This window comes from Anser anser, assembly GCF_964211835.1.
Source record: "Anser anser genome assembly, chromosome: 15".
In the NCBI taxonomy this organism is placed as follows: domain Eukaryota; kingdom Metazoa; phylum Chordata; class Aves; order Anseriformes; family Anatidae; genus Anser; species Anser anser.
The window spans coordinates 18466585-18490054 of record NC_139736.1 but is presented as its reverse complement, the minus strand read 5'-3'; positions in this window follow the sequence as shown (position 1 = coordinate 18490054).

Below are 23470 nucleotides of genomic sequence, written 5' to 3'. Positions count from 1 at the left end.
ACTGCAGTGCATCCCCAGTGGTGCCAGTGCACTCTCTGGACTCACTGAACTGTATCCCCAGTGGTGCCAGAGCACTCTCTGGACTCACTGCAGTGCATCCCCAGTGGTGCCAGTGCACTCTCTGAACTCACTGCAGTGCATCCCCAGTGGTGCCAATGCACTCTCTGGAGTCACAGCACTGCTTCCCCAGTGGTGCCAGTGCACTCTCTGGACTCACTGCACTAAAACCCCAGTGGTGCCAGTGCACTCTCTGGACTCACTGCAGCGCATCACCAGTGGTGCCAGTGCACTCTCTGGACTCACTGCACTGCATCACCTGTGGTGCCAGTGCACTCTCTGGAGTCCCTGCACTGCATCCCCAGTGGTGCCAGTGCACTCTCTGGAGTCACTGTACATGCATCCCCAGTGGAGCCAGTGCACTCTCTGGACTAACTGCATTGCATCCGCAGTGGTGCCAGTGCACTCTCTGGACTCACTGCATTGCATCCCCTGTTGTGCCAGTGCACTCTCTGGACTCACTGCACTACATCCCCAGTGGTGCCAGTGCACTCTCTGGACTCACTGCACTAAAACCCCAGTGGTGCCAGTGCACTCTCTGCACTCACTGCAGCGCATCACCAGTGGTGCCAGTGCACTCTCTGGACTCACTGCACTGCATCACCTGTGGTGCCAGTGCACTCTCTGGAGTCCCTGCACTGCATCCCCAGTGGTGCCAGTGCACTCTCTGGAGTCACTGTACTGCATCCCCAGTAGAGCCAGTGCACTCTCTGGACTAACTGCATTGCATCCCCAGTGGTGCCAGTGCACTCTCTGGACTCACTGCATTGCATCCCCTGTTGTGCCAGTGCACTCTCTGGACTCACTGCACTACATCCCCAGTGGTGCCAGTGCACTCTCTGGACTCACTGCAGTGCATCCCCAGTGCTGCCAGTGCACTCTCTGGACTCACTGCACTGCATCACCATTGGTGCCAGGGCACTCTCCGGACGCACTGCAGTGCATCCCCAGTGGTGCCAGTGCACTCTTTCGAGTCACTGCACTGCATCCCCAGTGGTGGCAGTGCACTCTCTGGACTCACTGCACTGCATCCCCAGTGGTGCCAGTGCACTCGCTGGACTCAATGTAGTGCGTCCCCAGTGGTGCCAGTGCACTCTCTGTACTCACTGCACTGCATCCCCAGTGGTGCCAGTGCACTCTCTGGACTCACCGGGGTGCATCCCCAGTGGTGCCAGTGCACTCTCTGGACTCTCCGTGGTGCATCCCCAGTGGTGCCAGTGCACTCTCTGGACTCACCTGGGTGCATCACTAGTGGTGCCAGTGCACTCTCTGGACTCACTGCAGTGCTTCCCTAGTGGTGCCAGTGCACTCTCTGGAGTCACCGGAGTGCATCCCCAGTGGTGCCAGTGCACTCTCTGGAGTCACCGGGTTGCATCCGCAGTGGTGCCAGTGCACTCTCTGGACTCACTGCAGTGCATTCCCAGTGGTGCCAGTGCACTCTCTGGACTCACCGGGTTGCATACCCCAGTGGTGCCAGTGCACTCTCTAGAGTCACTGCAGTGCATTCCCAGTGGTGCCAGTGCACTCTCTGGACTCACTGCACTGCATCCCCAGTGGTGCCAGTGCACTATCTGGACTCACTGCACTGCATCCCCAGTGGTGCCAGTGGACTCTCTGGATTCACCGGGGTGCATCCCCAGTGGTGCCAGTGCACTCTCTGGACTCACTGCACTGCATCCCCAGTGGTGCCCGTGCGCTCTCTGGACTCACTGCAGGGCATCCCCTGTGGTGCCAGTGCACTCTCTGGAGTCACTGCAGTACATTCCCAGTGGTGCCAGTGCACTCTCTGGACTCACTCCACTACATCCCCAGTGGTGCCAGTGCACTCTCTGGACTCACTGCAGTGCATCCCGAGTGGTGCCAGTGCACTCTCTGGAGTCAATGCAGTGCATCCCCAGTAGTGCCAGTGCACTCTCTGGACTCACCGGGGTGCATCACCAGTGGTGCCAGTGCACTCTCCGGACTCACTACAGTGCATCCCCAGTGGTGCCAGTGCACTCTCTGGACTCACTGCAGTGCATTCCCAGTGGTGCCAGTGCACTCTCTGGACTGACTGCAGTGAATCACCGATGGTGCCAGTGCACTCTCTGGACTGACTGCAGTGCATCCCCAGTGGTGCCAGTGCACTCTCTGGACTCACTGAACTGTATCCCCAGTGGTGCCAGAGCACTCTCTGGACTCACTGAAGTGCATCCCCAGTGGTGCCAGTGCACTCTCTGAACTCACTGCAGTGCATCCCCAGTGGTGCCAATGCACTCTCTGGAGTCACAGCACTGCTTCCCTAGTGGTGCCAGTGCACTCTCTGGACTCACTGCACTAAAACCCCAGTGGTGCCAGTGCACTCTCTGGACTCACTGCAGCGCATCACCAGTGGTGCCAGTGCACTCTCTGGACTCACTGCACTGCATCACCTGTGGTGCCAGTGCACTCTCTGGAGTCCCTGCACTGCATCCCCAGTGGTGCCAGTGCACTCTCTGGAGTCACTGTACTGCATCCCCAGTGGAGCCAGTGCACTCTCTGGACTAACTGCATTGCATCCCCAGTGGTGCCAGTGCACTCTCTGGACTCACTGCATTGCATCCCCTGTTGTGCCATTGCACTCTCTGGACTCACTGCACTACATCCCCAGTGCTGCCAGTGCACTCTCTGGACTCACTGCAGTGCATCCCCAGTGCTGCCAGTGCACTCTCTGGACTCACTGCACTGCATCACCATTGGTGCCATGGCACTCTCCGGACTCACTGCAGTGCATCCCCAGTGGTGCCAGTGCACTCTTTCGAGTCACTGCACTGCATCCCCATTGGTGCCAGTGCACTCTCTGGACTCACTGCACTGCATCCCCAGTGGTGCCAGTGCACTCTCTGGACTCAATGCAGTGCATCCCCAGTGGTGCCAGTGCACTCTCTGTACTCACTGCACTGCATCCCCAGTGCTGACACTGCACTCTCTGGACTCACTGCAGTGCATCCCCAGTGGTGCCAGTGCACTCTCTGAACTCACTGCACTGCATCCCCAGTGCTGACACTGCACTCTCTGGACTCACTGAACTGCATCCCCAGTGGTGCCAGTGCACTCTCTGGACTCACTGCACTGCATCCCCAGTGCTGACACTGCACTCTCTGGACTCACTGAACTGCATCCCCAGTGGTGCCAGTGCACTCTCTGGACTCAGCAGGGTGCATCCCCAGTGGTGCCAGTGCACTCTCTGGACTCAACGGGGTGCATCCCCAGTGGTGCCAGGGCACTCTCTGGACTCACTGCAGTGCATCGCCAGTGGTGCCAGTGCACTATCTGGACTCACTGCGGTGCATCCCCAGTGGTGCCAGTGCACTCTCTGGACTCACTGCACTGCATCCCCACTGGTGCCAGTGCACTCTCTGGACTCACTGCACTGCATCCCCAGTGGTGCCTGTGCACTCTCTGTAGTCACTGCGCTGCATCCCCAGTGGTGCCAGTGCACTCTCTGGACTCACTGCGCTGCATCACCATTGGTGCCAGTGCACTCTCTGGACTCACTGCAGTGAATCTCCAGTGGTGCCAGGGCACTCTCTGGACTCACTGCACTGCATCCCCACTGGTGCCAGTGCACTCTCTGGACTCACTGCACTGCATCCCCAGTGGTGCCTGTGCACTCTCTGTAGTCACTGCGCTGCATCCCCAGTGGTGCCAGTGCACTCTCTGGACTCACTGCGCTGCATCACCATTGGTGCCAGTGCACTCTCTGGACTCACTGCAGTGCATCCCCAGTGGTGCCAGTGCACTCTCTTCACTCACTGCACTGCATTCCCAGTAGTGCCAGTGCACTCTCTGGACTCACTGCAGTGCATCCCCAGTGGTACCAGTGCACTCTCTGGACTCACTGCACTGCATCCCCAGTGGTGCCAGGGCACTCTCTAGAGTCACTGCACTGCATCCCCAGTGGTGCCAGTGCACTCTCTGGACTCACTGCACTGCATCCCCAGTGGTGCCAGTGCACTCTCTGGACTCACTGCACTACATCCCCAGTGGTGCCAGTGCACTCTCTGGACTCACTGCACTGCATCCCCAGTGGTGCCAGTGCACTCTCTGGACTCACTGCAGTGCAGCCCCAGTGGTGCCAGTGCACTCTCTGGACTCACTGCACTGCATCTCCAGTTGTGCCAGTGCACTCTCTGGACTCACTAAACTGCATCCCCAGTGGTGCCAGTGCACTCTCTGTACTCACTGCAGTGCATTCCCAGTGTTGCCAGTGCACTCTCTGGAGTCACTGCACTGCATCCCCAGTGGTGCCAGTGCACTCTCTGAACTCACTGCAGTGCATCCCCAGTGGTGCCAGTGCACTCTCTGTACTCACTGCACTGCATCCCCAGTGGTGCCAGTGCACTCTCTGGACTCAATGCAGTGCAACCCCACTGGCGCCAGTGTACTCTCTGGACTCACTACACTGCATCCCCAGTGGTGCCTGTGCAGTCTCTGGAGTCACTGCACTGCATCCCCAGTGGTGCCAGTGCACTCTCTGGGCTCACTGCAGTGAATCTCCAGTGGTGCCAGGGCACTCTCTGGACTCAATGAAGTGCATCTCCAGTGGTGCCAGTGCACTCTCTGGACTCACTGCAGTGCATCCCCAGTGGTGCCAGTGCACTCTCTGTAGTCACTGCGCTACATCCCCAGTGGTGCCAGTGCACTCTCTGGACTCACTGCACTGCATCCCCAGTGGTGCCAGTGCACTCTCTGGACTCACTGCAGTGCATCCCCAGTGGTGCCAGTGCACTCTCTGGACTCACTGCAGTGCATTCCCAGTGGTGCCAGTGCACTCTCTGGACTCACTGCACTGCATCCCCAGTGGTGCCAGTGCACTCTCTGGACTCACTGCAGTGCATCCCCAGTGGTGCCAGTGCACTCTCTGGACTCACTGCGCTACATCCCCAGTGGTGCCAGTGCACTCTCTGGACTCACTGAACTGTATCCCCAGTGGTGCCAGAGCACTCTCTTGACTGACTGCACTGCATCCCCAGTGGTGCCAGTGCACTCTCTGAACTCACTGCAGTGCATCCCCAGTGGTGCCAATGCACTCTCTGGACTCACTGCACTGCTTCCCCAGTGGTGCCAGTGCACTCTCTGGACTCACTGCACTAAAACTCCAGTGGTGCCAGTGCGCTCTCTGGGCTCACTGCAGTGCATCCCCAGTGGTGCCAGTGCACTCTCTGGACTCACTGCAGTGCATCCCCAGTGGTGCCAGTGCACTCTCTGGACTCACTGCACTGCATCACCTGTGGTGCCAGTGCACTCTCTGGAGTCCCTGCACTGCATCCCCAGTGGTGCCAGTGCACTCTCTGTAGTCACTGTACTGCATCCCCAGTGGAGCCAGTGCACTCTCTGGACTAACTGCATTGCATCCCCAGTGGTGCCAGTGCACTCTCTGGACTCACTGCATTGCGTCCCCTGTTGTGCCAGTGCACTCTCTGGACTCACTGCACTACATCCCCAGAGGTGCCAGTCCACTCTCTGCACTCACTGCAGTGCATCCCCAGTGGTGCCAGTGCACTCTCTGGACTCAATACAGTGCAACCCCACTGGCGCCAGTGTACTCTCTGGACTCACTACACTGCATCCCTAGTGGTGCCTGTGCAGTCTCTGGAGTCACTGCACTGCATCCCCAGTGGTGCCAGTGCACTCTCTGGGCTCACTGCAGTGAATCTCCAGTGGTGCCAGGGCACTCTCTGGACTCACTGCAGTGCATCTCCAGTGGTGCCAGTGCACTCTCTGGACTCACTTCAGTGCATCCCCAGTGGTGCCAGTGCACTCTCTGTAGTCACTGCACTACATCCCCAGTGGTGCCAGTGCACTCTCTGGACTCACTGCACTGCATCCCCAGTGGTGCCAGTGCACTCTCTGGACTCACTGCACTGCATCCCCAGTGGTGCCAGTGCACTCTCTGGACTCACTGCACTGCATCCCCAGTGGTGCCAGTGCACTCTCTGGACTCACTGCACTGCATCCCCAGTGGTGCCAGTGCACTCTCTGGACTCACTGCACTGCATCCCCAGTGGTGCCAGTGCACTCTCTGGACTCACTGCACTGCATCCCCAGTGGTGCCAGTGCACTCTCTGGACTCACTGCAGTGAATCCCTGATTGTGCCAGTGCACTCTCTGGACTGACTGCAGTGCATCCCCAGTGGTGCCAGTGCACTCTCTGGACTCACTGCACTGCATCCCCAGTGGTGCCAGAGCACTCTCTTGACTGACTGCACTGCATCCCCAGTGGTGCCAGTGCACTCTCTGAACTCACTGCAGTGCATCCCCAGTGGTGCCAATGCACTCTCTGGACTCACTGCACTGCTTCCCCAGTGGTGCCAGTGCACTCTCTGGACTCACTGCACTAAAACCCCAGTGGTGCCAGTGCGCTCTCTGGACTCACTGCAGTGCATCCCCAGTGGTGCCAGTGGACTCTCTGGACTCACTGCAGTGCATCCCCAGTGGTGCCAGTGCACTCTCTGGAGTCACTGTACTGCATCCCCAGTGGAGCCAGTGCACTCTCTGGACTAACTGCATTGCATCCCCAGTGGTGCCAGTGCACTCTCTGGACTCACTGCATTGCATCCCCTGTTGTGCCAATGCACTCTCTGGACTCACTGCACTACATCCCCAGTGGTGCCAGTGCACTCTCTGCACTCACTGCAGTGCATCCCCAGTGGTGCCAGTGCACTCTCTGGACTCACTGCACTGCATCACCATTGGTGCCAGGGCACTCTACGGACTCACTGCAGTGCATCCCCAGTGGTGCCAGTGCACTCTTTCGAGTCACTGCACTGCATCCCCATTAGTGCCAGTGCATTTTCTGGACTCACTGCAGTGCATCCCCAGTGGTGCCAGTGCACTCTCTGGACTCAATGCAGTGCATCCCCAGTGGTGCCAGTGCACTCTCTGGACTCACTGCACTGCATCCCCAGTGCTGACACTGCACTCTCTGGACTCACTGCAGTGCATCCCCAGTGGTGCCAGTGCACTCTCTGGACTCACTGCACTGCATCTTCAATGGTGCCACTGCACTCTCTGGACTCACTGAACTGCATCCCCAGTGGTGCCAGTGCACTCTCTGGACTCACCAGGGTGCATCACCAGTGGTGCCAGTGCACTCTCTGGACTCACCGGGGTGCATCCCCAGTGGTGCCAGTGCACTCTCTGGACTCACTGCACTGCATCCCCAGTGGTGCCAGTGCACTCTCTGGACTCACTGCGGTGCATCCCCAGTGGTGCCAGTGCACTCTCTGGACTCACTGCAGTGTATCCCCAGTCGTGCCAGTGCACTCTCTGGACTCACTGCACTGCATCCCCAGTGGTGCCAGTGCACTCTCTGGACTCACCGGGGTGCATCCAAAGTCTTGCCATTGCACTCTCTGGAGTCACTGCAGTGCATCCCCAGTGGTGCCAGTGCACTCTCTGGACTCACCGGGGTGCACCTCACAGGTGCCAGTGCACTCTCTGGAGTCACTGCAGTGCATTCCCAGTGGTGCCAGTGCACTCTCTGGAGTCACTGCAGTGCATCCCCAGTGGTGCCAGTGCACACTCTGGACTCACTGCAGTGCATTCCCAGTGGTGCCAGTGCACTCTCTGGACTCACTGCACTGCATCCCCAGTGGTGCCAGTGCACTCTCTGGAGTCACTGCCGTGCATCCCCAGTGGTGCCAGTGCACTCTCTGGACTCACTGCACTGCATCCCAAGTGGTGCCAGTACACTCCCTGGACTCACCGGGGTGCATCCCCAGTGGTGCCAGTGCACTCTCTGGATTCACCGGGGTGCATCCCCAGTGGTGCCAGTGCACTCTCTGGAGTCATTGCAGTGCATCCCCAGTGGTGCCAGTGCACTCTCTGGACTCACTGCACTTCATCCCCAGTGGTGCCAGTGCACTATCTGGACTCACTGCACTGCATCCCCATTGGTGCCAGTGCACTCTCTGGACTCACTGCAGTGCATCCCCAGTGGTGCCAGTACACTCTCCGGACTCACTGCACTGCATCCCCAGTGGTGCCAGTGCACTCTCTGGACTCACTGCACTGCATCCCCAGTGGTGCCAGTGCACTCTCTGGACTCAATACAGTGCAACCCCACTGGCGCCAGTGTACTCTCTGGACTCACTGCACTGCATCCCCAGTGGTGCCTGTGCAGTCTCTGGAGTCACTGCACTGCATCCCCAGTGGTGCCAGTGCACTCTCTGGGCTCACTGCAGTGAATCTCCAGTGGTGCCAGGGCACTCTCTGGACTCACTGCAGTGCATCTCCAGTGGTGCCAGTGCACTCTCTGGACTCACTGCAGTGCATCCCCAGTGGTGCCAATGCACTCTCTGTAGTCACTGCGCTACATCCCCAGTGGTGCCAGTGCACTCTCTGGACTCACTGCAGTGCATCCCCAGTGGTGCCAGTGCACTCTCTGGACTCACTGCGCTACATCCCCAGTGGTGCCAGTGCACTCTCTGGACTCACTGAACTGTATCCCCAGTGGTGCCAGAGCACTCTCTAGACTGACTGCACTGCATCCCCAGTGGTGCCAGTGCACTCTCTGAACTCACTGCAGTGCATCCCCAGTGGTGCCAATGCACTCTCTGGACTCACTGCTCTGCTTCCCCAGTGGCGCCAGTGCACTCTCTGGACTCACTGCACTAAAACCCCAGTGGTGCCAGTGCGCTCTCTGGGCTCACTGCAGTGCATCCCCAGTGGTGCCAGTGCACTCTCTGGACTCACTGCAGTGCATCCCCAGTGGTGCCAGTGCACTCTCTGGACTCACTGCACTGCATCACCTGTGGTGCCAGTGCACTCTCTGGAGTCCCTACACTGCATCCCCAGTGGTGCCAGTGCACTCTCTGTAGTCACTGTACTGCATCCCCAGTGGAGCCAGTGCACTCTCTGGACTAACTGCATTGCATCCCCAGTGGTGCCAGTGCACTCTCTGGACTCACTGCATTGCGTCCCCTGTTGTGCCAGTGCACTCTCTGGACTCACTGCACTACATCCCCAGTGGTGCCAGTCCACTCTCTGCACTCACTGCAGTGCATCCCCAGTGGTGCCAGTGCACTCTCTGGACTCAATACAGTGCAACCCCACTGGCGCCAGTGTACTCTCTGGACTCACTACACTGCATCCCTAGTGGTGCCTGTGCAGTCTCTGGAGTCACTGCACTGCATCCCCAGTGGTGCCAGTGCACTCTCTGGGCTCACTGCACTGCATCCCCAGTGGTGCCAGTGCACTCTCTGGACTCACTGCACTGCATCCCCAGTGGTGCCAGTGCACTCTCTGGACTCACTGCACTGCATCCCCAGTGGTGCCAGTGCACTCTCTGGACTCACTGCACTGCATCCCCAGTGGTGCCAGTGCACTCTCTGGACTCACTGCACTGCATCCCAAGTGGTGCCAGTGCACTCTCTGGACTCACTGCACTGCATCCCCAGTGGTGCCAGTGCACTCTCTGGACTCACTGCAGTGAATCCCCGATGGTGCCAGTGCACTCTCTGGACTGACTGCAGTGCATCCCCAGTGGTGCCAGTGCACTCTCTGGACTCACTGAACTGTATCCCCAGTGGTGCCAGAGCACTCTCTTGACTGACTGCACTGCATCCCCAGTGGTGCCAGTGCACTCTCTGAACTCACTGCAGTGCATCCCCAGTGGTGCCAATGCACTCTCTGGACTCACTGCACTGCTTCCCCAGTGGTGCCAGTGCACTCTCTGGACTGACTGCACTAAAACCCCAGTGGTGCCAGTGCGCTCTCTGGACTCACTGCAGTGCATCCCCAGTGGTGCCAGTGGACTCTCTGGACTCACTGCAGTGCATCCCCAGTGGTGCCAGTGCACTCTCTGGACTCACTGCACTGCATCACCTGTGGTGCCAGTGCACTCTCTGGAGTCCCTGCACTGCATCCCCAGTGGTGCCAGTGCACTCTCTGGACTAACTGCATTGCATCCCCAGTGGTGCCAGTGCACTCTCTGGACTCACTGCATTGCATCCCCTGTTGTGCCAATGCACTCTCTGGACTCACTGCACTACATCCCCAGTGGTGCAAGTGCACTCTCTGCACTCACTGCAGTGCATCCCCAGTGGTGCCAGTGCACTCTCTGGACTCACTGCACTGCATCACCATTGGTGCCAGGGCACTCTCCAGACTCACTGCAGTGCATCCCCAGTGGTGCCAGTGCACTCTTTCGAGTCACTGCTCTGCATCCCCATTAGTGCCAGTGCATTTTCTGGACTCACTGCAGTGCATTCCCAGTGGTGCCAGTGCACTCTCTGGACTCAATGCAGTGCATCCCCAGTGGTGCCAGTGCACTCTCTGGACTCACTGCACTGCATCCCCAGTGCTGACACTGCACTCTCTGGACTCACTGCAGTGCATCCCCAGTGGTGCCAGTGCACTCTCTGGACTCACTGCACTGCATCTTCAATGGTGCCAGTGCACTCTCTGGACTCACTGAACTGCATCCCCAGTGGTGCCAGTGCACTCTCTGGACTCACCAGGGTGCATCCCCAGTGGTGCCAGCGCACTCTCTGGACTCACCGGGGTGAATCCCCAGTGGTGCCAGTGTACTCTCTGGACTCACTGCAGTGCATCCCCAGTGGTGCCAGTGCACTCTCTGGACTCACTGCGGTGCATCCCCAGTGGTGCCAGTGCACTCTCTGGACTCACTGCAGTGTATCCCCAGTCGTGCCAGTGCACTCTCTGGACTCACTGCACTGCATCCGCAGTGGTGCCAGTGCACTCTCTGGACTCACTGCACTGCATCCCCAGTGGTGCCAGTGCACTCTCTGGACTCACCGGGGTGCATCCAAAGTCTTGCCATTGCACTCTCTGGAGTCACTGCAGTGCATCCCCAGTGGTGCCAGTGCACTCTCTGGACTCACCGGGGTGCACCCCACAGGTGCCAGTGCACTCTCTGGAGTCACTGCAGTGCATTCCCAGTGGTGCCAGTGCACTCTCTGGACTCACTGCAGTGCATCCCCAGTGGTGCCAGTGCACTCTCTGGACTCACTGCAGTGCATTCCCAGTGGTGCCAGTGCACTCTCTGGACTCACTGCACTGCATCCCCAGTGGTGCCAGTGCACTCTCTGGAGTCACTGCAGTGCATCCCCAGTGGTGCCAGTGCACTCTCTGGACTCACTGCACTGCATCCCAAGTGGTGCCAGTACACTCCCTGGACTCACCGGGGTGCATCCCCAGTGGTGCCAATGCACTCTCTGGACTCACCGGGGTGCATCCCCAGTGGTGCCAGTGCACTCTCTGGAGTCATTGCAGTGCATCCCCAGTGGTGCCAGTGCACTCTCTGGAGTCACTGCAGTGCATTCCCAGGGTTGCCAGTGCGCTCTCTGGACTCACTGTACTGCATTCCCAGTGGTGCCAGTGCACTCTCTGGACTCACTGCAGTGCATCCCCAGTGGTACCAGTGCACTCTCTGGAGTCACTGCACTGCATCCCCAGTGGTGCCAGTGCATTCTCTAGAGTCACTGCACTGCATCCACAGTGGTGCCAGTGCACTCTCTGGACTCACTGCAGTGCATCCCCAGTGGTGCCAGTGCACTATCTGGACTCACTGCACTGCATCCCCATTGGTGCCAGTGCACTCTCTGGACTCACTGCAGTGCATCCCCAGTGGTGCCAGTCCACTCTCTGGACTCACTGCACTGCATCCCCAGTGGTGGCAGTGCACTCTCTGGACTCACTGCACTGCATCCCCAGTGGTGCCAGTGCACTCTCTGGACTCACCGGGGTGCATCCAAAGTCTTGCCAGTGCACTCTCTGGAGTCACTGCAGTGCATCCCCAGTGGTGCCAGTGCACTCTCTGGACTCACCGGGGTGCATCCCCAGTGGTGCCAGTGCACTCTCTGGAGTCACTGCAGTGCATCCCCAGAGGTGCCAGTGCACTCTCTGGAGTCACTGCAGTGCATTCCCAGTGGTGCCAGTGTAGTCTCTGGACTCACTGCAGTGCATCCCCTGTGGTGCCAGTGCAATCTCTGGACTCACTGCAGTGCAGCTCAGTGGTGCCGGTGCACTCTCTGGACTCACTGCACTGCATCCCCAGTGGTGCCAGTGTAGTCTCTGGACTCACTGCAGTGCATCCCCTGTGGTGCCAGTGCAATCTCTGGACTCACTGCAGTGCAGCTCAGTGGTGCCAGTGCACTCTCTGGACTCACTGCACTGCATCCCCAGTGGTGCCAGTGCACTCTCTGGACTCACTGCACTGCATCCCCAATGGTGCCAGTGCACTCTCTGGAATCACTGCACTGTATCACCATTGGAGCCAGTGCGCTCTCTGGACTCACTAAACTCCATCCCCAGTGGTGCCAGAGAACTCTCTGGACTCACTGCAGTGCATCCCCAGTGGTGCCAGTGCACTCTCTGGACTCACTGCAGTGCATCCCCAGTGGTGCCAGTGCACTCTCTGGACTAACTGCACTGCATCCCCAGTGGTGCCAGTGCACTCTCTGGACTCACTGCACTGCATCCCCAGTGGTGCCAGTGCACTCTCTGGACTCACAGCACTGCATCACCTGTGGTGCCAGTGCACTCTCTGGACTCACTGCACTGCATCTCCAGTGGTGCCAGTGCACTCTCTGGACTCACTGCACTGCATCCCCAGTGGTGCCAGTGCACTCTCTAGACTCACTGCACTGCATAACCGTTGGTGCCAGGGCACTCTCCAGACTCACTGCAGTGCATCCCCAGTGGTGCCAGTGCACTCTTTCGAGTCACTGCTCTGCATCCCCATTAGTGCCAGTGCATTTTCTAGACTCACTGCAGTGCATCCCCAGTGGTGCCAGTGCACTCTCTGGACTCAATGCAGTGCATCCCCAGTGGTGCCAGTGCACTCTCTGGACTCACTGCAGTGCATCCCCAGTGTTGCCAGTGCACTCTCTGGACTCACTGCAGTGCATCCCCAGTGGTGCCAGTGCACTCTCTGGACTCACTGCACTGCATCTTCAATGGTGCCACTGCACTCTCTGGACTCACTGAACTGCATCCCCAGTGGTGCCAGTGCACTCTCTGGACTCACCAGGGTGCATCCCCAGTGGTGCCAGCGCACTCTCTGGACTCACCGGGGTGCATCCCCAGTGGTGCCAGTGCACTCTCTGGACTCACTGCAGTGCATCCCCAGTGGTGCCAGTGCACTCTCTGGACTCACTGCGGTGCATCCCCAGTGGTGCCAGTGCACTCTCTGGACTCACTGCAGTGTATCCCCAGTCGTGCCAGTGCACTCTCTGGACTCACTGCACTGCATCCCCAGTGGTGCCAGTGCACTCTCTGGACTCACCGGGGTGCATCCAAAGTCTTGCCATTGCACTCTCTGGAGTCACTGCAGTGCATCCCCAGTGGTGCCAGTGCACTCTCTGGACTCACCGGGGTGCACCCCACAGGTGCCAGTGCACTCTCTGGAGTCACTGCAGTGCATTCCCAGTGGTGCCAGTGCACTCTCTGGACTCACTGCAGTGCATCCCCAGTGGTGCCAGTGCACTCTCTGGACTCACTGCAGTGCATTCCCAGTGGTGCCAGTGCACTCTCTGGACTCACTGCACTGCATCCCCAGTGGTGCCAGTGCACTCTCTGGACTCACTGCCGTGCATCCCCAGTGGTGCCAGTGCACTCTCTGGACTCACTGCACTGCATCCCAAGTCGTGCCAGTACACTCCCTGGACTCACCGGGGTGCATCCCCAGTGGTGCCAATGCACTCTCTGGACTCACCGGGGTGCATCCCCAGTGGTGCCAGTGCACTCTCTGGAGTCATTGCAGTGCATCCCCAGTGGTGCCAGTGCACTCTCCGGAGTCACTGCAGTGCATTCCCAGGGTTCCCAGTGCGCTCTCTGGACTCACTGTACTACATTCCCAGTGGTGCCAGTGCACTCTCTGGACTCACTGCAGTGCATCCCCAGTGGTACCAGTGCACTCTCTGGAGTCACTGCACTGCATCCCCAGTGGTGCCAGTGCATTCTCTAGAGTCACTGCACTGCATCCACAGTGGTGCCAGTGCACTCTCTGGACTCACTGCACTTCATCCCCAGTGGTGCCAGTGCACTATCTGGACTCACTGCACTGCATCCCCAGTGGTGCCAGTGCACTCTCTGGACTCACCGGGGTGCATCCAAAGTCTTGCCAGTGCACTCTCTGGAGTCACTGCAGTGCATCCCCAGTGGTGCCAGTGCACTCTCTGGACTCACCGGGGTGCATCCCCAGTGGTGCCAGTGCACTCTCTGGAGTCACTGCAGTGCATCCCCAGAGGTGCCAGTGCACTCTCTGGACTCACTGCAGTGCATCTCCAGTGGTGCCAGTGCACTCTCTGGACTCACTGCAGGGCATCCCCACAGGTGCCAGTGCACTCTCTGGAGTCACTGCAGTGCATTCCCAGTGGTGCCAGTGCACTCTCTGGACTCACTGCAGTGCATCCCCAGTAGTGCCAGTGCACTCTCTGGACTAACCGGGTTGCAACCCCAGTGGTGCCAGTGCACTCTCTGGACTAACTGCACTGCATCCCCAGTGGTGCCAGTGCACTCTCTGCACTCACTGCACTGCATCCCCAGTGGTGCCAGTGCACTCTCTGGACTCACAGCACTGCATCACCTGTGGTGCCAGTGCACTCTCTGGACTCACTGCACTGCATCTCCAGTGGTGCCAGTGCACTCTCTGGACTCACTGCACTGCATCCCCAGTGGTGCCAGTGCACTCTCTAGACTCACTGCACTGCATAACCATTGGTGCCAGGGCACTCTCCGGACTCACTGCAGTGCATCCGCAGTGGTGCCAGTGCACTCTCTGGACTCACTGCACTGCATCCTCAGTGGGGCCAGTGCACTCTCTGGACTCACTGCACTGCATCCCCAGTGGTGCCAGTGCACTCTCTGGACTCACTGCAGTGCATTCCCAGTGGTGCCAGTGCACTCTCTGTACTCACTGCAGTGCATCCCCAGTGTTGCAAGTGCACTCTCTGGACTCACTGCAGTGCATCCCCAGTGGTGCCAGTGCACTCTCTGGACTGATTGCACTGCATCCCCAGTGGTGCCAGTGCACTCTCTGCACTCATGCACTGCATCCCCAGTGGTGCCAGTGCACTCTTTGGACTCACTGCACTGCATGAACAGTGGTGCCAGTGCACTATCTGGACTCACTGCACTGCATCCCCAGTGGTGCCAGTGCACTCTCTGGTCTCACTGCAGTGCAACCCCACTGGTGCCAGTGTACTCTCTGGACTCACTGCACTGCATCCCCAGTGGTGCCTGTACAGTCTCTGGATTTACTGCACTGCATCCCCAGTGGTGCCAGTGCACTCTCTGGAGTCATTGCAGTGCATCCCCAGTGGTGCCAGGGCACTCTCTGGACCCACTGCAGTGCATCCCCAGTGGTGCCAGTGCACTCTCTGGACTCACTGCAGTGCAGCCCCTGAGGTGCCAGTGTACTCTCTGGACTCACTGCAGTGCATCCCCAGTGGTGCCAGTGCACTCTCTGGAGTCACTGCACTGCACCCCAGTGGTGCCAGTGCACTCTCTCGACTCACTGAAGTTCATCCCCAGTGGTGCCAGTGCACTATCTGGACTCACTGCACTGCATCCCCAGTGGTGCCAGTGCAATCTCTGGACTCACTGCAGTGCAGCTCCAGGGGTGCCAGTGCAGTCTCTGGACTCACTGCAGTGCATCCCCAGTGGTGCCAGTGCACTCTCTGGACTCACTGCACTGCATGCCCAGTGGTGCCTGTGCCCTCTCTGGAGTCACTGCAGTGTATCCCCAGTGGTGCCAGTGCACAATCTGGACTCACTGCAGTGCAACCCCACTGGTGCCAGTGTACTCTCTGGACTCACTGCACTGCATCCCCAGCGGTGCCTGTACAGTCTCTGGATTTACTGCACTGCATCCCCAGTGGTGTCAGTGCACTCTCTGGAGTCATTGCAGTGCATCCCCAGTGAAGCCAGGGCACTCTCTGGACCCACTGCAGTGCATCCAGAGTGGTTCCAGTGCACTCTGTGGACTCACTGCAGTGCAGCCCCTGAGGTGCCAGTGCAGTGTCTGGACTCACTGCAGTGCATCCCCAGTGGTGCAAGTGCACTCTCTGGACTCACTGCACTGCATCCCCATTGGTGCCAGTGCACTCTCTGGACTCACCGGGGTGCATCCCCAGTGGGGCCAGTGCCCTCTCTGGAGTCACTGCAGTGTATCCCCAGTGGTGCCAGTGCACTCTCTGGACTCACTGAACTGTATCCCCAGTGGTGACAGAGCACTCTCTGGACTCACTGCATTGCATCCCCAGTGGTGCCAATGCACTCTCTGGACTCACTGCACTGCATCCCCAGTGGTGCCAGTGCACTCTCTGGACTCACTGCGGTGCATCCCCAGTGGTGCCAGTGCACTCTCTGGACTCACTGCAGTGCATCTCCAGTGGTGCCAGTGCACTCTCTAGAGTCACCGGGTTGCATCCCCAGTGGTGCCAGTGCACTCTCTGGACTCACTGCACTGCATCCCCAGTGGTGCCATTGCACTCTCTGGAGTCACTGCACTGCATCCCCAGTGGTGCCAGTGCACTCTCTGGAGTCACTGTACTGCATCACCAGTGGAGCCAGTGCACTCTCGGGACTAACTGCATTGCATCCCCAGTGGTGCCCGTGCACTCTCTGGACTCACTGCACTGCATCACCATTGGTGAGAGGGCACTCTCCGGACTCATTTAAGTGCATCCCCAGTGGTGCCACTGCACTCTTTCGAGTCACTGCACTGCATCCCCATTAGTGCCAGTGCATTCTCTGGACTCACTACACTGCATCCCCAGTGGTGCCAGTGCACTCTCTGGACTCACTGCACTGCATCGCCAGTGGTGCCAGTGCACTCTCTGGACTCACTGCACTGCATCCCCAGTGCTGACAGTGCACTCTCTGGACTCACTGCAGTGCATCCCCAGTGGTGCCAGTGCACTCTCTGGACTCACAGCACTGCATCTTCAATGGTGCCACTGCACTCTCTGGACTCACTGCACTGCATGCCCAGTGGTGCCAGTGCACTCTCTGGACTCACTGCACTGCATCCCCAGTGGTGCCAGTGGACTCTCTGGAGTCACTGCACTGCATCCCCAGTGGTGCCAGTGCACTCTCTGGACTCACTGCACTGCATCCCCAGTGGTGCCTGTGCACTCTCTGGACTCACTGCACTGCATCCCCAGTGGTGGCAGTGCACTCTCTGGACTCACTGCAGTGCATCCCCAGTGTGCCAGTGCACTCTCTGGACTCACTGCACTGCATCCCCAGTGGTGACAGTGGCTCTCTGGACTCACTGCAGTGCATCCCCAGTGGTGCCAGTGCAGTCTCTGGACTCACTGCAGTGCATCCCCAGTGGTGCCAGTGCACTCTCTGGACTCACTGCACTGCATCCCCATTGGTACCAGTGCACTCTCTGGACTCACCGGGGTGCATCCCCAGTGGTGCCAGTGCCCGCTCTGGAGTCACTGCAGTGTATCCCCAGTGGTGCCAGTGCACTCTCTGGACTCACTGAACTGTATCCCCAGTGGTGCCAGAGCACTCTCTGGACTCACTGCACTGCATCCCCAGTGGTGCCAATGCACTCTCTGGACTCACTGCACTGCTTCCCCAGTGGTGCCAGTGCACTCTCTGGACTCACTGCAGTGCATCCCCAGTGGTGCCAGTGCACTCTCTGGACTCACTGCATTACATCTCCACTGGTGCCAGTGCACTCTCTGGACTCACTGCAGTGCATCCCCAGTGGTGCCAGTGCACTGTCTGTAATCACTGCAGTGCCTCCCCTGTGGTGCCATTGCACTCTCTGGAGTCCCTGCACTGCATCCCCAGTGATGCCAGTGCACTCTCTGGAGTCACTGTACTGCATCCCCAGTGGAGCCAGTGCACTCTCTGGACTAACTGCATTGCATCCCCAGTGGTGCCAGTGCACTCTCTGCACTCACTGCACTGCATCACCATTGGTGAGAGGGCACTCTCCGGACTCACGTAAGTGCATCCCCAGTGGTGCCACTGCACTCTTTCGAGTCACTGCACTGCATCCCCATTAGTGCCAGTGCATTCTCTGGACTCACTGCACTGCATCCCCAGTGGTGCCAGTGCACTCTCTGGACTCACTGCACTGCATCCCCAGTGGTGCCAGTGCACTCTCTGGACTCACTGCACTGCATCCCCAGTGGTGCCAGTGGACTCTCTGGAGTCACTGCAGTGCATCCCCTGTTGTGCCAGTGCACTCTCTGGACTCACTGCACTGCATCCCCAGTGGTGCCAGTGCACTCTCTGGACTCACTGCAGTGCATCCCCAGTGGTGCCAGTGCACTCTCTGGACTCACTGCACTGCATCACTAGTGGTGGCAGTGCACTCTCTGGACTCACTGCAGTGCATCCCCAGTGTGCCAGTGCACTCTCTGGACTCACTGCACTGCAACCACAGTGGTGACAGTACACTCTCTGTAGTCACTGCGCTGCATCCCCAGTGGTGACATTGCACTCTCTGGACTCACTGCACTGCATCCCCAGTGGTGCCAGTGCACTCTCTGGAGTCACTTCACTGCATCCCCAGTGGTGCCAGTGCACTATCTGGACTCCCTGCACTGCATCCCCAGTGGTGCCAGTGTAGTCTCTGGACTCACTGCAGTGCATCCCCAGTGGTGAAAGTGCAATCTCTGGACTCACTGCAGTGCAGCTCAGTGGTGCCGGTGCACTCTCTGGACTCACTGCACTGCATCCCCAGTGGTGCCAGTGCACTCTCTGGACTCACTGCACTGCATCCCCAATGGTGCCAGTGCACTCTCTGGAGTAACTGCAGTGTATCACCGTTGGAGCCAGTGCGCTCTCTGGACTCACTAAACTGCATCCCCAGTGGTGCCAGAGAACTCTCTGGACTCACTGCAGTGCATCCCCAGTGGTGCCAGTGCACTCTCTGGACTCACTGCACTGCATCCCCAATGGTGCCAGTGCACTCTCTGGACTCACTGCACTACATCCCCAGTGATGCCAGTGCACTCTCTGGAATCACTGCAGTGCATCCCCTCTGGTGCCAGTGCACTCTCTGGACTCACTGCACTACATCACCTGTGGTGCCAGTGCACTCTCTGGACTCACTGCAGTGCATCTCCAGTGGTGCCAGTGCACTCTTTGGACTCACTGCATTGCATCCCCAGTGGTGCCAGTGCAATCTCAGGACTCACTGCACTGCATCACCATTGGTGCCAGGGCAATCTCCGGACTCACTGCAGTGCATCCGCAGTGGTGCCTGTGCACTCTTTCGAGTCACTGCACTGCAACCCCAGTGGTGCCAGTGCATTCTCTGGACTCACTGCAGTGCATCCCCAGTGGTGCCAGTGCACTCTCTGGACTCACTGCACTGCATCCCCAGTGGTGCCAGGGCACTCTCTGGACTCACTGCATTGCATCACCTGTGGTGCCAGTGCACTCTCTGGACTAACTGCACTGCATCCCCAGTGGTGCCAGTGCGCTCTCTGGACTCACTGCACTGCATCCCCAGTGGTGCCAGTGCACTTTCTGGACTCACTGCACTACATCCCCAGTGGTGCTAGTGCACTCTCTGGACTCACTGCAGTGCATCCCCAGTGGTGCCAGTGCACTCTCTGGACTCACTGCAGTGCAGCCCCAATGGTGCCAGTGCACTCTCTGGACTCACTGCACTGCATCTCCAGTGGTGCCAGTGCACTCTCTGGACTCACTGCAGTGCATTCCCAGTGGTGCCAGTGCACTCTCTGTACTCACTGCAGTGCATCCCCAGTGTTGCCAGTGCACTCTCTGGACTCACTGCAGTGCATTCCCGGTGGTGCCAGTGCACTCTCTGGACTCACTGCACTGCATCCCCAGTGGTGCCAGGGCACTCTCTGGACTGACTGCACTGCATCCCCAGTGGTGCCAGTGCACTCTCTGGACTCACTGCAGTGCAACCCCAGTGGTGCCAGTGTACTCTCTGGACTCACTGCACTGCATCCCCAGTGGTGCCTGTGCAGTCTCTGGAGTCACTGCACTGCATCCCCAGTGGTGCCAGTGCACTCTCTGGACTCACTGCAGTGAATCTCCAGTGGTGCCAGGGCACTCTCTGGACCCACTGCAGGGAATTCCCCGAGGTGCCAGTGCACTCTCTGGACTCACTGCACTGCATCCCCAGTGGTGCCTGTGCACTCTCTGTAGTCACTGCGCTGCATCCCCAGTGGTGCCAGTGCACTCTCTGGACTCACTGCACTGCAGTCCCAGTGGTGCCAGTGCACTCTCTGGACTCACCGGGGTGCATCCCCAGTGGTGCCAGTGCACTCTCTGGACTTGCCGGGGTGCATCCCCAGTGGTGCCAGTGCACTCTCTGGACTCACTGCAGTGCATCCCCAGTGGTTCCAGTGCACTCTCTGGACTCACCGGGGTGCACCCCAGTGGTGCCAGTGCACTCTCTGGACTCACCAGGGTGCATCCCCAGTGGTGCCAGTGCACTCTCTGGACTCACCGGGGTGCATCCCCAGTGGTGCCAGTGCACTCTCTGGACTCACTGCACTGCATCTCCAGTTGTGCCAGTGCACTCTCTGGACTCACTGCAGTGCATTCCCAGTGGTGCCAGTGCACTCTCTGTACTCACTGCAGTGCATCCCCAGTGTTGCCAGCGCACTCTCTGGACTCACTGCAGCGCATCCCCGGTGGTGCCAGTGCACTCTCTGGACTCACTGCAGTGCATCCCCAGTGGTGCCAGTGCACTCTCTGGACTCACTGCACTGCATCCCCAGGTGTGCCAGTGCACTCTCTGGACTCACTGCACTGCATCCCCAGTGGTGCCAGTGCACTCTCTGGACTCACTGCAGTGCATCCCCAGTGCTGCCAGTGCACTGTCTTCACTCACTGCCGTGCATCCCCAGTGATGCCAGTGCACTCTCTGTACTCACTGCACTGCATCCCCAATGGTGCCAGTGCACTCTCTGGACTCACTGCACTACATCCCCAGTGATGCCAGTGCACTCTCTGGAATCACTGCAGTGCATCCCCTCTGGTGCCAGTGCACTCTCTGGACTCACTGAACTGTATCCCCAGTGGTGCCAGAGCACTCTCTGGACTCACTGCAGTGCATATCCAGTGGTGCCAGTGCACTCTTTGGACTCACTGCATTGCATCCCCAGTGGTGCCAGTGCAATCTCAGGACTCACTGCACTGCATCCCCAGTGGTGCCAGTGCACTCTCTGGACTCACTGCAATAAAACCCCAGTGGTGCCAGTGCACTCTCTGGACTCACTGCAGGGCATCCCCAGTGGTGCCTGTGCACTCTTTCGAGTCACTGCACTGCAACCCCAGTGGTGCCAGTGCACTCTCTGGACTCACTGCACTGCATCCCCAGTGGTGCCAGTGCACTCTCTGGAGTCACTGTACTGCATCCCCAGTTGTGCCAGGGCACTCTCTGGACTCACTGCATTGCATCCCCAGTGGTGCCAGTGCACTCTCTGGACTAACTGCACTGCATCCCCAGTGGTGCCAGTGCGCTCTCTGGACTCACTGCACTACATCCCCAGTGGTGCCAGTGCACTCTCTGCACTCACTGCAGTGCATCCCCAGTGCTGCCAGTGCACTCTCTGGACTCACTGCACTGCATCACCATTGGTGCCAGGGCACTCTCCGGACTCACTGCAGTGCATCCCCAGTGGTGCCAGTGCACTCTTTTGAGTCACTGCACTGCATCCCCATTAGTGCCAGTGCATTCTCTGGACTCACTGCACTGCATCCCCAGTGGTGCCAGTGCACTCTCTGGACTCAATGCAGTGCATCCCCAGTGGTGCCAGTGCACTCTCTGTACTCACTGCACTGCATCCCCAGTGCTGACACTGCACTCTCTGGACTCACTGCAGTGCATCCCCAGTGGTGCCAGTGCACTCTCTGAACTCACTGCACTCCATCTTCAATGGTGCCACTGCACTCTCTGGACTCACTGAACTGCATCCCCAGTGGTGCCAGTGCACTCTCTAGACTCACCAGGGTGCATCTCTAGTGGTGCCAGTTCACTCTCTGGACTCACTGCAGTGCATCGCCAGTGGTGCCAGTGCACTATCTGGACTCACTGCGGTGCATCCCCAGTGGTGCCAGTGCACTCTCTGGACTCACTGCAGTGAATCTCCAGTGGTGCCAGGGCACTCTCTGGACCCACTGCAGTGCATCCCCAGTGGTGCCAGTGCACTCTCTGGACTCACTGCACTGCATCCCCAGTGGTGCCTGTGCACTCTCTGTAGTCACTGCACTGCATCCCCAGTGGTGCCAGTGCACTCTCTGGACTCACTGCGCTGCATCACCATTGGTGCCTGTGCACTCTCTGGACTCACTGCAGTGCATCCCCAGTGGTGCCAGTGCACTCTCTGGACTCACTGCACTGCATCCCCAGTGGTGCCAGTGCACTCTCTAGAGTCACTGCACTGCATTCCCAGTGGTGCCAGTGCACTCTCTGGACTCACTGCACTGCATCCCCAGTGGTGCCAGTGCACTCTCTGGACTCACTGCAGTGCATCCCAGTGGTGCCAGTGCACTCTCTGTACTCACTGCACTGCATCCCCAGTGGTGCCAGTGCACTCTGTAGAGTCACTGCACTGCATCCCCAGTGGTGCCAGTGCACTCTCTGGACTCACTGCACTGCATCCCCAGTGGTGCCAGTGCACTTTCTGGACTCACAGCACTACATCCCCAGTGGTGCCAGTGCACTCTCTGGACTCACTGCACTGCATCCCCAGTGGTGCCAGTGCACTCTCTGGACTCACTGCACTGCATCTCCAGTTGTGCCAGTGCACTCTCTGGACTCACTACACTGCATCCCCAGTGGTGCCAGTGCACTCTCTGGACTCACTGCACTGCATCGCCAGTGGTGCCAGTGCACTCTCTGTACTCACGGCACTGCATCCCCAGTGCTGACAGTGCACTCTCTGGACTCACAGCACTGCATCTTCAATGGTGCCACTGCACTCTCTGGACTCACTGCACTGCATGCCCAGTGGTGCCAGTGCACTCTCTGGACTCACTGCACTGCATCCCCAGTGGTGCCAGTGGACTCTCTGGAGTCACTGCACTGCATCCCCAGTGGTGCCAGTGCACTCTCTGGACTCACTGCACTGCATCCCCAGTGGTGCCTGTGCACTCTCTGGACTCACTGCACTGCATCCCCAGTGGAGGCAGTGCACTCTCTGGACTCACTGCAGTGCATCCCCAGTGTGCCAGTGCACTCTCTGGACTCACTGCACTGCATCCCCAGTGGTGACAGTGGCTCTCTGGACTCACTGCAGTGCATCCCCAGTGGTGCCAGTGCAGTCTCTGGACTCACTGCAGTGCATCCCCAGTGGTGCCAGTGCACTCTCTGGACTCACTGCACTGCATCCCCATTGGTGCCAGTGCACTCTCTGGACTCACCGGGGTGCATCCCCAGTGGTGCCAGTGCCCGCTCTGGAGTCACTGC